The sequence below is a fragment of the Chionomys nivalis genome, chromosome X (genome assembly GCF_950005125.1).
Source record: "Chionomys nivalis chromosome X, mChiNiv1.1, whole genome shotgun sequence".
In the NCBI taxonomy this organism is placed as follows: Eukaryota; Metazoa; Chordata; class Mammalia; order Rodentia; family Cricetidae; genus Chionomys; species Chionomys nivalis.
The window spans coordinates 128025132-128033619 of record NC_080112.1 but is presented as its reverse complement, the minus strand read 5'-3'; positions in this window follow the sequence as shown (position 1 = coordinate 128033619).

Below are 8488 nucleotides of genomic sequence, written 5' to 3'. Positions count from 1 at the left end.
GGCCACTCTTGGGGGGGGGGGGGGGAGGAAGGGGAGGAGAGAGATCTGGAGATGTTTTATATTATTTTTCTATTGAGTAAATAAGATACTTGTGTACATACAGATGGAAATCTAATAAATAGAAACTGACATATATTTGACATTTGCTAGTTACTAACGTTATACCTTTTACAAGCATATAGCCTTGTTTAAGGTGTCAGAGGTAGATGACTAGAAAAACGCTAGAATGACTTTCTAAGCAACAGTTTTGGAGGTACTGCGGCATGTAAAAGTGAAGTTACTTGTATTGTTACACAGAACATGTGAGAGCTAAGACCAGCATTAACTCCATTTGCGGTTTTTTTCTCGTACACCAAAATGGTGCCCGTGACAGCTAATTTTCTGGTCAACTCGAATGGATTTGGAATCATCTAGGAGACACACCTCTGGGTGTGCTCGGGAGGGTGTATTGAGAAAGGCTTAACTGAAGAGGGAAGGGAAGTACCATTCCTTGTAATGGGGTCCTGGACTGAATAGGAAAGAGAACTAGCCTAAGCGTCAACACTCATCTCTCTGTCGCAATGTGACCAGTCACGTAGAGCTATTGCTACTGTACTTTCTCCACTGTGATAGACTGTACCCTCAGGCCTTGAGAAAAAAAAAAAACTAATCCTTCCACCTTCAAGTTGCTTCTTGTCAAGAATTTTATCACAGCAATGAGAAAAGTAAGTAAAGCGATGCCCAAGATCTCCGTATCCTGCTGTTGTGGCATGCTTAGTTTATGATTTCAGTAGAGTGTATCTCAGAGCAAGGGTGAAGAGATTTTTGTGAACACAATTGAGGTCCTAAATTAGCTGACTCTGAGTAATCAAATGGGGATAGCCTTTAAAAGAGGGCTTAGATTTGTTACCTGGGCATAATGGCATATGCCTGTTATTTCAGCGCTCGGAAGGCTGAGGCAGGAGGATCATGAGTTTGAGGCCAGCATGGACTGCATTACGTTAGAAGAGGACTGACCTCAAACTTGTAGATTAGAATGTAGTCTCAGATGGCCATTTTACTGCAGTCTTGTGGAGCTCTGAAGCAAAGATTTAGCTAAGACATTTCTGAAACCATAATGGTTGAAAACTTGGAGATCGTATAGATGCTGTTTCAGTCACTTAGTCTGTGATCATTGTTATGAAGTAATATATACTTTTATATAATTGAGACTAAAAATAACCTCAATATCTACAAAAGGGGGAAGCAAAAGACAGACATGGCTGACACCATTAGTTCCCAGGGACAATACTATTCTGCTTCCTAATCGGTCTGCCAGAAGAACTGAGGTATAAAGGTCCGACAACAAGAAGCACTGGCGAGGATACCGGCAGTTTCTTTAAAACTTACACCATCAACCGTCTCATAATACAGCAATGCCAATCCTAGGATAAGAGGAAAAGAAATAAAAACATACACCACAAAAAAATTTCAGAATTAGATAAAAGAGGGTACACATGACAAAATGTTTCCTATAGGAAAAGAATGAGGTGGTACAGATGGCTTCATTGCTGTTGTTTTCTTCGTTGTTTGAGTCTGCAGCCCAGGCTGGCTTACCATCCCCCACTCGCCAGGATCTTGCTGCCTCATCCTCTTAAGTGCTAGGATTACAGTTACAAGCCACTGCACCCAGATTTTATCAAATCATTTCTAAGCATTCATTGAATGAAGGATTCAGGCTGGAGAGATGGCTCAGTGGTTAGGAGTATTCGGGGCTTTTGCAGAGGACTCAGGTTTGGCTCTTGGACCCCACCTGATAGCTCACAGGCATCTGTAACTCTAGAGCCGAGGCTCCAATGCCCTCTTCTGACTCTGTGAGCACCAGACACACACACAGTTCATATACTCACACGCTGGGCGAGCACACATACACACAATCTAAAACAGATATCTTTCGAATTAAAAGAGAGAGAAAGATGCAGGCTGATGAGATGCATTGGGTGAAGGCACTTGCCACAAATCCTTTCTATCCCTGGGACCCACAAAGTGGAAAGAGGGAACAAATTCTCCCAAGTTGTCCTGCAACCACCACATGCAAACACACACACACACACACACACTGAATAAATATAATTTTAAAAAAGAGAAAAGGCTGTACCCTTAAGTCAGTGGTTCTCAACCTTCCTAATGCCTTTTAATGAACTTCCTCATGTTGTGGTGACTTGCAAACATGAAAGTATTTTGTTGCTACTTCATAACTGTAATTTTCTTACTGTTACGAATTGCAATATAAATATCTGATATGGAGAATAGCTAGCATGCAACTCCCAAAGGGGTCCTAAGCCACAGGTTGCAAGCCACTGCCTTAAGCCTTTTTATGGGACCTCCAAAATCTGTTTATTGTGATAGACTAGATATTCAAAGTTCATCCTCGTTGTTTTTCTTCTGATTAGAATCAAAGCTAGATGTCTGTTCCCTGGCAGGCAGTCGGCAAGGGTTCAGTGATCAAATGCTGGCCACCACTCTGCTTTCACAAAGAGATTCACGCTAATCTGCACAGGGCACATTCTGGCAGTTCAGAAAACAGGTTTTCAAATTTCATGTTCTATTCTTCAAACTTCACCCACACTCAGACTTTTGACCTTTTCGCTCTTGTTGTTTGCTTGTTTTGCTTTGCTTTTAAATTTCCCTCCAAACCTTTGTTTACCCCACTCAAGTAACATGCTCTGTTAAAATTGTGTCATGCACAAACTAAGCATATTTAGTTCCGTGTTAGCTCGCTGTGGTGATTTCCGTGTATCTACTTGTTCATGTTATGCCTCTGTCTTCATGAAGCAGATTTGTCTAGTTCAGAAAGCAGCAACCACTTTCTGGAACTGATCAGACAGTGAATATATTTTTGTTGTTTTGTTTTGTTGTTTGTTTTTTTTCAAGACGGGATTTCTCTGTGTAGCTCTGGCTGTCCTGGAACTCACTCTGTAGACCAGGCTGACCTTGTATTCAGAGATCTGCCTGCCTGTGCCTCCCAATGCACTGCACTGGCCCAATAAATACATTTTTAAAAATGCAAATAGCACTCTTACAAGAGACATTCTCTGAATCATCAAATTAATCATACACTGTTTTTCTCTTTAGAACAAAAAGTTTTGGTGGAAAAACAGTAGAAGCAGGAATGTAGTTATACATTAAATTAACAAGAAGTATTCTTATAGCAATCCAATTAGAAGATCAGGTCATACTTTCAAAGAAAAGATTAACCCGAATTTTGCTTGTGAAACTGGTTCTGTGGGCATTTTTCATTTAATACAATAAATCCAATAATCTACAATGTACCTCATGATACTTTTTTCCCAAAAATGTTATGTTCATTGGTACTTTACTGGCATGTATATTTTGTGTAAGGGTGTCAGAAACCCTGGAACAATAAATATAGACAGGTGTGAGGTGCCATTTGGTGCTGGGAATTGAATCTGGGTCCTCTGGAAGAGCAGCCAGTGTTCTTAACCACTAAGTCATCTCTCCAGCCCCACTATAGTGATGTTTTGTTTGTATTTTAACAAATAAAGCTTGCCTGAAGATCAGAGTGCAGAGCTAAGCCACTAGAGGCCAGGCAGTGGTGACATCATTGTGTTAAAAAGTGATCAAATACAGTTTAAAATGATATTAAAGACGGTAATGTTTGCATATTCTTAGACCAAAAAATAAAATCTCTTTGGCAAGTAGGAAATGGTAAGTGGCAACCTCATCTATAGCAAGTGGGCACTAAACATAGTAATTTAGTATAGTGGTCATGCATGTAGTAATGTGGAATTTTGTCATTTCTAAACATCAACATCAAAGGAAAGATTTTCATGAGTGTTCTAGAACAAGATAGAAAAAAATGTTCTCATTATCATGTGTTGTCCTAAGGGGCTGTCAGAGGGTTAATTGGGGCTTGTTTCCAGCATTTTTATGCCATTGTATCTATCATAGTGAAATACGTTGATGACTAATGAAGAATTAGGGTATCCACTTGGGCGGTCTGGCAAGAATTCAGTTTAAAATAAATACGAGTTCTCTCCAGATATCCGCCATGAGGAATGTTCTTTTTAAAGCTCATTGTTTGTTTAATTTAATAAGGAGCAGATAAAAACTGAGGAGTGGGGTCTATAAAGAGAAAGTACAAATATTAAGACTGGGCAAATGGCAAAAGAAAGACAGGGAATGGACTGAGAAGCTAAGTTCAGTTTTCCAAGTCTCTTGACAAAAGTCTCACTAAAAAGGATGAACGCTCACCTGCCTACAATACCATAGTTTAACTAAGACTCAACTGGAAATCAAATCAGTTGGTATACATCCTTTATTATCTTTCAAACACAATTTTTCTATTTTTCAATGTTCTTCTATTCTTCTTTATACTAAAGTGCTATTTGATTGTGTGTTTGTGTGTGTGTGTCTGTGTGTGATTTGTACAAGTGTATGTAGATCATATATGCATTCAGTTTGAAGTGTAAAGTACTAAAAGGAATACATAAATAGGGCTGGGAAGATGGTTCTGTCCTTTGTCAGTAAACAGCTTGGTGCACAAATAGGAGGGCGTGAGTTTGATCTGCCACACCCACATAAAGAGAAGCAGGGCAGTGGGCTGAGTGACTGGAACGCTGGTGCTGGAGAGATGGCGATGGGAGGATCCCTGGGACTTGATAGGCAACCGACCTTGCCTACTAGCAAGCTCCTAATTCAATGAAAGACCTTATCGCAAAACCAATGTGAAGAGCAGCTGAAGAGAACAAAAGACACCTTCCTCTAGACCCCATATGTACCTGCATAAATGCACACACACACTAACACACACATGTGTGCGCACACGAATATATGTGTATATATATATATATGTGTGTGTGTGTGTGTGTGTGTGTGTGTATGTGTGTGTATGTGTGTATACATACCATTAGTGGTAACCACTGACTTCTGTTTTAAAGAAGTCTTATTAAAGAGTATTGTTTACATTATTAAAAACTCCAACCTTTTCTATTGGAATACACAAGTGAGTTTAATAACTCAACTATCTGTCAAGATTTGGAAATTCTCCTCTAGAAAAGTCATGGAAAGACCCAGATCACCCAGAGTCTCCTATTTGCAATCAGTCTAAGAATTCAGACTTCTAGCTCCTAGTACCATTCACAAAGAGTAAATGAGTTCAGGTGACAGCCATTAAGAAGAAACAGTATTTGCCACTGGCCCTAAAGGAGCTGCCACTTTCAGAACATCAGCTTCCTTGAAAACGGAGACTTCAACAGTGAAGAGCTCATGCACATTAAATTCTGTACCAGTCTAATTACTGAGTGCAATTCTAAACTTATCCCCCAGAGGTTCAGGCGTCACTACCTTAATTTACAGCAGTTCTTTACTTTTGCTCATCAAATGAAAGTTTTAATTAAAGTCAAGTTGCTCTTCATCCCGAATGACAGTACTGCTGACTGACCTTCAACAGGACAAGTGCTTTCAATTGTTTTCCAGGACACAGTGAGTGTTTACTCACACCGATTCAAACATTCAGTCATTTGTTATACACAAATGCAAAGTTTCTCTAGACAAAGATGAGGCTGAGACTCTGTCTATGGAATCACACAGAATTCACAAGCTGGTGTCAAACATATAATCTTGCTTTTAGCTGCATTAAGCACTCAAAAGCCTGTCACATCATATTCCAAGTGGAATACAGATATTTGACTCTATGAAAAGTAGGTCTGTACCATAAAAGGATATGAAAGCTATTGAATTAGGAGACCAAATCTATGCTGTACTTGGTATCTGATTAAAGAGAGGATCTTTTGCTGTTGTTTCATTTCTTTAAATAAATTTTATTTTAGAATTCCTCTATATTTACAGAAAAGTTGCAAATATTGATTGGTTCTTCATCCATCTCTTACCCAAGCTTTCCCGATTGTTACCATCCTACATCAGTGTGATGTGCTTGCCACGACTGAGAAACTCACAGTGATATATGGCTATTAACAAACCTCAAGAATTTATTCCAGCTTCATCCCTGTCTCTGTGAGATTTTCCTCCTCTGTTGCAGAATTGTAATGGTCCCAGACTGCATGTAGTCATCCTGTCTTCTTAGTCTCCTCTGGTCCGTGGCAGGTTTGGGTGTTGTATTTCTGTCTTTGTTCATGACCTGGTTTGTTTTCAGAAACAGTCTCTCAGTTTAGACTTGTCTAATCCTTGCCACCTCCTCCTCCATCTTCTCCTCCTTTGTATATATGTGTTCACATGAGAATGTGTGTGTGTGTGTGTGTGTGCATTTGGGGACCAGTGATTGACATGATTGACATCAGAATGTCTTCTTCAATTGCTTTTCACCTTATTTTTTTTTTTTTTTCGAGACAGGGTTTCTCTGTGGCTTTGGAGCCTGTCCTGGAACTAGCTCTGTAGACCAGGCTGGTCTCGAACTCACATAGATCCGCCTGCCTCTGCCTCCCAAGTGCCGGGATTAAAGGCGTGCGCCACCATCGCCCAGCTTCACCTTATTTTTGAGACAGCACCTCTCACTGAATCTGGAGATCATCAATTTGACTGAGCTGTCCGGCCAGCGAGTCCTAGGTGTCTCCATCTCTCCAGTGTTGAGATTCTAGTTGTATGCCAGTATGCATGGTTCTTTGCCTGGGTGCTAGGAATTCGAACTCAGGGCTGATGCTTCCATATCATGCATCTTACCAGCTGAGCCATCTCCCATTTCTTCACTAGACTGAGGAGATAGGTGTTTGGAAGAGAGGACCAGGCTTTTTTGCCCAAACATACCAAAAGGTACCTAACTTTTCATGCTATTCCCAGTAATGGTACTTTTCATCATGTAGTTAAGGAGGTATATCCTAAATTTCTCTACAGTAATTGTATTATTTCCCCATTCAGTTTCCATCGTTAATTCTTTGGAGGTGAGATACTAAATCCAATACACTGGAGTATGTATCAAGGGAGTGAATCATATTTTCATATGATTATTGACTAATTATATGAATATTGACCAATTTTTTTTATCTAGGCAATGCATTTATTAGAAAAAATTGTACTGGTATTTGGTTTGCTTTTTTCCATCATCTACTTGCATTTGGGGGATGGCATTTTATATTGTGTCAATAGAAACGTGAAGTCCTCAGAAGGGGCGAACAGCAGTCACCATTTGATAGCTTAGCATTTCACATAGAAATCAAATAGGTGCGAAACCAACCCCAATTGCACAGAAAAGGTAAAATACAGGGAAATGATTTAGGCTGTGCTGTGTTTTGAGTGTTTATTACCTTCATTTTCCATGTAACATATCCGAGTTTTGCTTGGTTTGGGTTCTCTGTTTATTTTAAGATAAGGTCTCACTTAGCCCAGGCTGGTCTCAACCCTCTATTGAATCTGAGAATGACCTTGAATTTCTGATCCTCCTTCCTTCAGTTTGCATAGCTTATGCATAAGGCTTTGGGTAAGCTAAGCAAGCATTCTACCACCGGAGTGCTACCCCTAGCCACCATATGCACTTCATTGTAAGCTTATATAACTTAAGTTTTAATGGTGACTTACCTTTAATAACTGGTTCTTGTATTTCTAACAAACCTTCTCAATGGTTCTTGACTCTAATGTGCTTCTTAGGAAACATCTTGCTTCACATAAAACAGTTCACAGTAGCTGTGACTAGAAAATGTTTTGGAGGTTAGAAGCCCCCTTTTCCGGTAGTCTATTCTATACTGGTAGATTTATTTGAAATAAAAACACATGAATTATTCTTATCATGACAATTTTGAGATTTAAAAAAGAGTAGAGCACATGTACCCATCCTGAAGCTTCATGATCAGGTCTTCAGCACCTGCGAGAACCAAACAAGGGGCTATTTCTGGAACAGGGAACAGAGAAGAAGGCTTCTGCTCTAGCTTGGAAAATCAATTGTGCCTTCCATTTTCTGCATTATTTATTATTGCATATTGGAGACTTCGAGAACAAGTCTCATCAAAATAGTTGTCTTTTTCCTGGTTTCCATAATAAAACCATAATCAAAATGTTTTCAGACTGAGTTGGAGGGTGACGCATTGTCAAGATACGTAGCTGTGTTAGCCCAGGCCCCCGGATGTAGATAACCTAAGGAACAATTGTTGTAAGCAAACACCAGCACTTGGGTGAAGACATTTTTTTCCAAGGGAGAAAATGGAACAGGGCCAGACATCCTTGAGGCTCTCAACCTTTTTTCTTCCCTTCCTGCCCTCGGGCTGGGAAAGTGTGCTTGACCAGGAGAACAGGTGGTGTTTGCTTAAGGCTTACTGAAATGTTTGCACTCGAAGGAAGCCAAGCTCGCAGCTCTGAAGGAAGTTCTCGGATTCTCCCAAGCAAGAGCCTTCTTCCTGTGTTTCAGTGGCAGAAACAGCCTCACTGCAGGCCGCATCTAACTGTTCTACTTCTGTTTATAATTTTCTCACAGTGCAAAAACCCTTATCTAGCAGGAACCTGAAAGGCTCTGCTTCTCTCTACCCTTTTCACTTCAGGCCCTTGCTGTAGTCATGTCATGCAA